General features: G+C 37.6%; 1 long non-coding RNA gene across 1 annotated transcript; it reads left to right on the top strand.

The window, feature by feature from the left end:
* The first annotated feature begins 3,854 nt into the window (after nucleotides 1-3,854).
* Nucleotides 3,855-7,410, top strand: LOC106039031 (uncharacterized). Its single transcript, XR_001208987.3, has 3 exons — nucleotides 3,855-4,253; nucleotides 4,532-4,842; nucleotides 6,997-7,410. It is a non-coding gene; the product is annotated as an uncharacterized lncRNA (long non-coding RNA).
* Nucleotides 7,411-8,940: the final 1,530 nt, after the last annotated feature.

Here is an 8,940-nt window from a genome sequence, read left to right as displayed (position 1 = left end):
GAGAGAAAGAAAGAAAGAAAGAGAACATAAAGCATTAAAAAGGCAGGCAATAAAGGTTAGAGTATTCTAATCCTTTGTCTTAATTCCTTCAATTTGAAAAGAGCCTTTTATCATTTGACAAACCTTCTAGCTACTCTTCCTGACAAATCAATAGAGACATGATGTTTGAGTAAAATATAAAAGAATTTTCTCACCATTCTAATGTCTTTTTTTCAGTCAGTCTGAAACCTCTTTAATATTCAGTGCAGAAGACAGCTATCAAAAAACAGACAGTAATGATGATGATTTTATTGATTTTGACTTGCAAAGAAGGCTCAGATGGGACTAACAAGTAATTTCTTCTTCTTCAGCAAAATCTTTGTACCAAATCATCTGTCAGAAAAAATATGCATTTTTGGTGTCACATCTCATACTTTTTTGTATTAATTACATTCTAGCTATTGTAAACTTTAGGGCCACATACCTGGCTCCTCTACTTGTGTATTTATGCATAGGTGAATCTTCTAACTAATTCAAATCAACTCAGTTCCTCCGATTGTCAGCAGAATATAAAAATATATAGATTTTTTTTGCCTCTAAATTAAACTCCTAATCTGAGACTTGAAATTTATTATGCACTTTTTCATATAGCTCAGTTTTTTAGATACAGAAAACTCATTTATACCGCTGCAGAGATGAGAATGATTTGTATTGAATTAGTTTCCCTGTTCATAGATAAATGCACATACAGACATTTGGAGGAGACAATTTTTTAATGCAAAATACTGCACAACATAAATATGTTTGTTATATATTCACAGGAGACATTCTCCAGTAGAACTTACAGGAATATTATTATTTCATCAGTATTCTTCCAGACTTGTATGCTGTATTACTCATTCTTTGGAACACTAAACTGAACACTCACCACCAGAATAAAGGTTATGCAGTGTGAGATGATCCCAGTGGATGGACCATTGTTATTTCAGCAGTACTTAGCAAGGAGAAAGTAGAGTGTCTTTCTAAAACTTCCCAAAGCCAAACTCCAATAGCATGGCAAATTATATTTTCTAGCAATTTCTCCCACTTCTTATCTTCAGTTCAGTGACTGACCTGAATAGAACATACAAAATATACAGGCCTTTTAACAATACTCCTTTTATTCTGAGGGCACTCTCTTGGAATTCATATAATATGCATTCACACTGCTTCCATCATGTTCTGAATCAAATGCCACTAAGAATGATTTTTTTTTTCTGAATTTCTATTTCAATACTGATAATGGTAAGAAACTACATTCCCTTTAATTTAGCAGCCCACAAAACTGTTAAAAGAATGTAAACAGATAAAAGAATCACCAGAAAATTTGTGGAAGAAAAAAAAATCATACCACCACCAACAAAGAAACAAACAAGCAAGGAAAACCCCTAGAACTAGCAATAGAGTTGTTTGAACTGAGGTCTCGTAATAGTTGGAGATATACAACCTATCAATACTCTCAATGGCTTCCACCTCAACTGAGTAGGAACGTTTACTAACTATCTACTATTTACTAACTGAGTAGGAACCTTTACTAACTATCACGGGCCTCTTCAGAAAGTGAAATAAAGCTTGCATGGATTTTAAGATCTTTGCACTTGCCTTTAGGGATATAATTTACCTAAATCTTAAGCCCACTTTGACAAGGTTTGACTGGGATTTAAAACAAAACAAAACAAACAAACAAACAAAAAAAACTCTTTCTCAAGAAAAGTGTACTGTATACTAAAAATTTTCCATGCTTAAAGGGTTAAAAAAAAATGCATTTCTACTTCCTGATATTTCTATAAAATACAGTCAGCACACTTAAGGGATTTCTCCTTATCAATAAAGAACCAGAGTAAGGTATACAGCAGTCTTCAAATTGATTTTGTAACACAGGAGTGAAAGCAGTGATTACATCTACACCTTAATGTGCCAATGCATAATTTTTCATAGTTTATTGATGAGTATAAAGAGTTGATTTTACAGGCATTTTTAAACATACCTACTTTAGAAAAATTTTCACTTATGCGATGAATTCTTCTTTATAAGCAATATTACCAGTCATTTCTGTTTAAGGACTAGGAAAGAACAGTAAGTGAAAGATAATATACTTTTCTATCATTTGGGGGGAAGTGGAAAAGGGGAAGAGAGAGAGAGAAAGAGAAAGAAATGTATTCATTGCTTATTCAGAGCCTTTATTCATTTAAGACTTCCTGAACCATTTAATGGACCATTTAGATATTTTTCTTTAGTCTTGCTTCTGCTTCTCAGGAGCCATTTGTAGCCCAGTAGCCAGACAACCATTTTTCTTCCCAGGTGATGTAATCAAAACATTACAACATCTCTCTTCTGCAGGCAAGAGAGTCTCTAAAATAGCAAACATGTTTGAGGTCAATGTATAGTTCAATATTGTAACTTTCTCCTTCTCATCTTTCCTTCCAAAGCTACACACTCTCCTATTCTACTCCTGTCTCCTAACAATTCTCCTGTTCAATTACTCCATTTCTTTAAAAAATGAGTTTTCTAAGAAGTTATCATACCATGGCTTACAGTCCTAAAGGACCAGTCTGCCAATCAAATGCATAACATTTGCACAACAGCTCTTCCCCAGCCAAGCCCGAATACCTGTTTAAATACATCCCTAACAGAAAAATAAATGAAGTAAATTCAGTCTGGAATTTACTGGAAAAACACTCTGTAAGACACTGACACTGCCACGCTTACTGTCATTTCTGTGAGTAGGACTGTCTTGTAAGTAAAAGCATTTCCAGTTGCTCAGGAGCAACTGAAGAATACATCTGTTCATAGCTCTTCTTTCATATCTTCAGATGAATCTTTGTTGCATCACTTTGTTGCATGCCTCTCCTCTATGGTGAATGGCAAAGCCCCAGGGGCAGCTAGCTTTGCCTCATGCCTCAGAGGACAGGGCAATTAATCTCTTTTATATGGCTTGAGTACATGACCTGAGGATAGACTTTCCTTCCAAAATTTTCTCCATTTTAAGGGTGTCTCCTAAATTACCTTAAAAATTGGAAAATAAAGTATTAACAGCTCTGATCAGCAGACATTATTATTCAAAAAAAAACAAAGCAAAAAAAAAAAACTTTCTAAAACAAATCCTGATTCTACAACCCACAAAAAAAAACTTTCTAAAACAAATCCTGATTCTACAACCCACAGAAGTGAAAAAAAAAATCTGTTCTTTTTCTCTCTAAAGCAACATGGAAAACATATCACATGGCCAGGTGCTTAACTAATGGGACATTTTTTTTTTATTATTTTCCAAGGGAATCTATGTACTAGATTAATAGATATCAGATTTATCAAAAATGAAGAGAGGGAAATAATTTATATATATATATATATGTAATAAAGTAAATCCTTTTCTCAGGCATCCTTGAATGCCAAAATCATAGATTCTGTTATTTTACCCCTTTGTGAAATTAACTATTGTCTTTACTAGTTTAAGGATTATTCTAGCAAATGGTTTAATTATGTTTATACCTAAAAACAATGTTAGCGATCACATGTGCCTCTGTGAAGAATTGTAATCATGTAGCCACCCTCTCTCATGCTTCCTATGTGGTCTTTTGATGACACATGACATTAATACCACAAGGTATTAACTAGTTTTCATTTCATCAGATTGACAGTCTGAAATAGAAGTGTGTTTTCCATTTGGTTTGTCAATTACTGTACCAGTATATGCCTTCAGCAAGAGTGAACTTTAAATTGCATCTTTTCTAAATAAGATAAAATATGAAAGAAAAAGACAAAAACATGAACATCCTAATAAATCATGTGGCACAACAGCTACAAGCGAATACAGCATTAAAAGATAAGCCACCATCAATAACAAAGGATTTTTTAACAATATCTTTTCTATTTTTTGGTCATTTTCTTCTTTCAGTAATGAAGGAATATAAGTCATGAGTCCTGGCTCAGGCTGGCTAGGATGCTCTGGAAATTAAATGAAATGAAATCCAGTGCAATAGCTGAATCTGTGGGTCTGCCTTTGTCTTTAAAGGCACTGATGCTAAAACAAGGTCCACCTGGGCATAATAATTTTTTTCCTGTTAGAAGCTGAAATAACAATTCGATAGGACTGTGGAGAGGTTTATGCTCTCTTCGAAGGATTTCTTTGGTTCTTCCCTCTCTCTTCAGGGAACAGTTTCCTCCTCGCTGTTTCTCTATGTTTTCTTTTATATCTCTTCACTAGTGGGACTCTTCACATGGGAAGGACTTCAGAAGTGAGGCCACTCTTAAGGGGGAAACAAGTCTGAGTTCACTCGTTTGGAGGAAGTCAGAGGCACCCTGAGACACATGCTGGCAAAACCAAGGTGGTGGCCTGTTTGAGGTCCCTTCCCATGGTTTCTGATTACATCTCCTTTTTAAATTCTGGGGTACTTTGTGAATGGATGCTCATTGGAAAGGGATCAGGCAAGGCGTGCTTTTTATAAAATACATCTTAATGGGGCTGTAATTCTGAGTAATTAACTTTCCTCCTCTGCCTCCTTGTTTCTCTGAGGTGCTGTATCACCAAGCAACACAGATGTTCCCATCAGCCTGCAGTTGAAGAGTCTCAGACTAGTTCATCATTCAGTCTGGCAGGGAATTTCTTGAAGACTAAATACAGAGAGTGCTGAGGCTTTCCCGGCTGTCCTTGCTTGATACAAGCTTTCCTTAAACTTCATCTACCATTGCTAGTTTTTCCTCCTGTTCATAAGAATTAAATTCATCCACGTAAAATGGAACAAATGAAGAAATTAGCTTTGCCTGAGAAAAAAAAAAAATCTTTGGAACCAATATCAGACTAAGTCAACTGTAGTGGAATGTAATGTAAGTGTATTTACTTTAATTTTATTGCTACACACACTTGAACGAATATTGCAAATGTGACACTTTCTTGGGATCACCATCTTCACAGACATCAAAGAGCGGAATGTAAATGCAATACTTGATGTTGCGTGTCATTTCACAGAAGTCATTCTAGCTAGGAAAAGCTAAGGAAAATTAGATTCCCCAGCATTTAATGGGATGAAAATAGCTGTGAATGAAGAAAGACATTAATTGTTTTATCGGTGAGTTCAGAAAAACTGTTATTAGCTCTGTCAGACTGCTTTTGCATTTTGAAGGAAGGCTTAGGATACTTTAAGCAGTTCATCTTCAGAACTGCCCTTCTATGAAAGACAATTTTTTAATGAGAAGCTGTGATATATTAGAGTTGCACTTGCTCACAATATGTGGGAGATAGATGATTCCTAAACAGTGAAAAATAACTACTGGCTAAAAGATAAATTCAAATACCAAGTAGATTGGAGTGGAACTATTCTATACCCTGTACAGTAAGATTTCCAGTGTGTTCTTGCTGTATTTCATGGCTTATAGCATTATCTTGAAGAAAAGTTACAAAACAACTCAGTTTCTCAGAGGCCTATTTTTTCACAGAGTATCTAGTAAAGGTGGAAAATATCAGAGCAGACGACCGTACATTGTGCTTCTCTCTCCAGAAGGTCAGGGGCAGGCAGTGAAGGATGCCTGTTGCTTGCCATTTTTCTCACAGCTGACTTGGCCCACCCTGGGTTTGGTTGTGTGCTCCTTCAAAACGAAAGCTCTCTGAGTTGTTACTCAGTCAGCATGACTATTTTATTTGCAGGCAGAGCACCCCCCTGGTTTCACTTGTGCTGTTTGCTGAGCAAAGGAAGGGACAAGAGACATCCAGTTGCAGCATTGCTTCAGCAGTACTATAAGGGGTTTTCCTGGGTATCAAATATCTTCATGTGGTTGTCGTAACATGTTCTAAAGGAAAAAATCTCCCTACCAGCCTCAGTGTTTTGATATTTGAACTGATGATCCTTTCCTTCCATCCCAGTTCCCTATTGTTTGTTTGTGGTTTGTTTGTTTTTTTTTTTTTCGTACTACCATTTCAGACAGTGATTGCAACATGTACGATTTTGCCTGGTGTTAAAAAGCAGGGTTTTTTTTCCTTCTTTTGTAGAAATTGAAGGGCAGTCTTAGGAAACTGCTGAAGTGTTATGTGGGGTTTTTTTTAATTATTTTAATTTTAATTTTTACCAAGCCATTTCAGTAATCAGTTCCACATATTTAATTAGAGTATTTGAACAGGTAGGGAAAGCTTGACTGATCAGTGCTTATAGCAACATATAGCAACCTGCTTTGAGTAAGCGCTGGAGGTTTGAAGGTCAGTGACTGAAAGGAACAAAGGAGAAAGCAGGACTCGTGCAGAAAGCCCAAATATCTGGAAGAGTCAAGCAAAATCACTTTTAGCTCTTAGTCTTTTGCTTTTTATATTTCTCTTCTGCTCTGCTCCAAATGATGTAGAATTTCCAATAACATTTTAAAAGATACTATTAGACTCTGAAGAAAACCACTGAAGTTCTGTGGCCCCAAGACAAATGCATACCATTTCAGAGGAAAACATGTTTTGATCAGTAAGACATAACTACAACTGAATTTAAATGCATCATTTTGCTTTATATATATATATATATATTTTTTTTTTTTACAATAGCGCATACCTTCCCATCCCTCATTTTGGAAATTCAGCTTTGGAAAGAAAATTAATTTTGTTGCTTCTTTGGCTCTTGAATATGTTCCTCTAATATCTGAGCCACAGAATCACTCACGGAGCTTAGAAAGGCTCAAAATGAACGAGATTTATAATAGCATCACCTTCAAGGATAGGCTGCAAGCTTGTGAAGCATACAAAGTTTTATGGTTTCAGATAAAAGTCAATTCCTAAATACCAGGAGCTGAAGAGCAACTTATCTCATAATACAATGCCAAGAGCCAGGCAGAGAAGAGCAATTCTGCTTCATGATGACTTGGGAGGTTTTGGAATTTGTTTTCATCCTTCACTGGAATGAAAATGAAACATCTCCTGTATTTTCACAAAGCAGAGTTGTGCTAATACAAAAACCTTTTTTTTTTTTTTTTTTTTTTTCCACCTCAAATTCAGATCATTCTCCCCAGAAATGACCAGAAAGGCTACCCTGAATCTTAGAAACCAGAAAACTTTGCCCAGGTCACAAAGCCCCTAAGTGACACGGTGTTTACACACATGTGTAAGCAAAGACTCATGCCAAACAGCACAACAAAGCAGCAGCAGCATTCACCAGCAGAAGTAACGCTGTCTGATTGTTGTGAAGTCTCTTGCAGCAAGGCAACAGATGCCGGCCACTTTCTGGAAAAGGGGTTGGGACTGTGCACCCAGTGGGAGCTGTTTCTTGGTCTCTAAACACCAGAGCAACTAAAGACACGTGAGAAAACTCCTGACTCTGGAGCATGTTGTTTCTCTTTGGGAGATGCTATGCTCCACATGCTCATGGACGGATGCAGCCCCATGGTACAGGGAAGTGGTGCCCAATGGCCACGTGCACTCCACCAGGTGACACGGAGCACTTGGCCTCAGTGCAGTGAGCAACGCAGTGATACCTTCCCTTCAGCCACACACCATGTGCTGGGCACCTCTGCTGGCTCCAGCACATCCAGAGCTCAGGTAGGTCACGTCACACGAAGCAGACCAATTGCAATGCTTCATTAGAAATTTAAAAAGAGCATCTCACTTGTTTCTCTCTTCTGGGCATTGTTTCTTAATTTATTTGCCTGCCTATGTCTCTGCTAGGATTTCTTTCTTTTTCCTCCCAAGATTTAATGTGACCATTGGTTTGGCTTCATGAATGACAGAAACAGCATCAAAAAATGAGAGAAGAGCCCATTTCTGGAAAGGATTAAACAGCATGAAGCCCAAAACAGCTGCTTTTCCATGAGGCCTCCTCTGCCCAAGCGCTCCCTGCTGCTGCTGCCACCAGTGGCGAAGAACAAACAGATCTGACAATGGAGAGAAAATTTAGGGACAGGGAAGTGGGGAGAGGGGATGTTTGTGCCACCACAGCCTTTGTGAACATACGCAGCATGGATCCAGAGGGGCAGGGCAGCCAGAAGAGTCATTGTGGAGACCTGTTTCAGATTGACCTGGTTTCTTTGCCAAAAAAAAAAGCACAACAATTTGAGTCACAAACCTGGCCCAAACAGTCTGTACAAAACACCTTTCTACTCCCATCACCATCAGACTCCTGACTGATATAAATTTTTAAATAGGCATATGTTTTGGGTGAAAAATATTCTTCCCCTCTGAACATCAGGACTAGGGGATCTTTCTACTTATTGTGTAATGGCTTCATTGTGAACATCTCTATGTTGCTATTTTGAGGTAACTTTAAAAAGCAAATGACAAAATGGTGGGGGACACAGTGCTAGATTCAGGGAACAGCTGGATTTTGTTATATTGGCTTTTAGACAGCTATTGTTGTGCCATTTTTCCACCCAGCTCTTCTGAGAAATGCTGAAAGAAATTGTATGTGAAACCTAATGCAACGGTCAGTCTAATTCAGAATAGTACAGTAGCTAAAACAGAAGAAAATATTACTTTGTTTGCTTAGCACAATCTGTACGTTCAGGGAGAGAGGGAACATAACAGAAAAATAATATGACTAGGAAGACATAATTTTGCAAGTAATAAAGTTGTAATACATTCTCTTGTGTTATGCAGCAAACAAGGGAGAAAAAGAGGGGGTAGCAGATACAGATCTTTGAGAACTCAGTGTCTCTGCAGACCCTATAGGGGCAGAATTCCACAGCCAGTTGGACCTAGAAACACCAAGAAATGAGGTGACAACTCAGTCAGTGTTCATGACATGATGTGGGAAGCTTACATTACAAACGAGGACCTATAACTGGAAGAGAGCCTTGAAGATCCCAGTCTCAAAGACTCACAGTTGGGAAGCTCTACATATGTGGTGACCAAACCATCCCAAACCTGGGGTCTTCTCTGGCGGGAAAGCTTCCCGCACAACCCTTTGGAAACAGGGTGAAATATCAATTCATTTTCTGTAACAGTCAAACCACTGCTAGTGG

The sequence above is a fragment of the Anser cygnoides genome, chromosome 2 (assembly GCF_040182565.1).
Source record: "Anser cygnoides isolate HZ-2024a breed goose chromosome 2, Taihu_goose_T2T_genome, whole genome shotgun sequence".
NCBI classification, from domain to species: Eukaryota; Metazoa; Chordata; class Aves; order Anseriformes; family Anatidae; genus Anser; species Anser cygnoides.
Note: the sequence above shows the minus strand (reverse complement) of the source record. Positions and strands in the feature narration are given on the sequence as shown.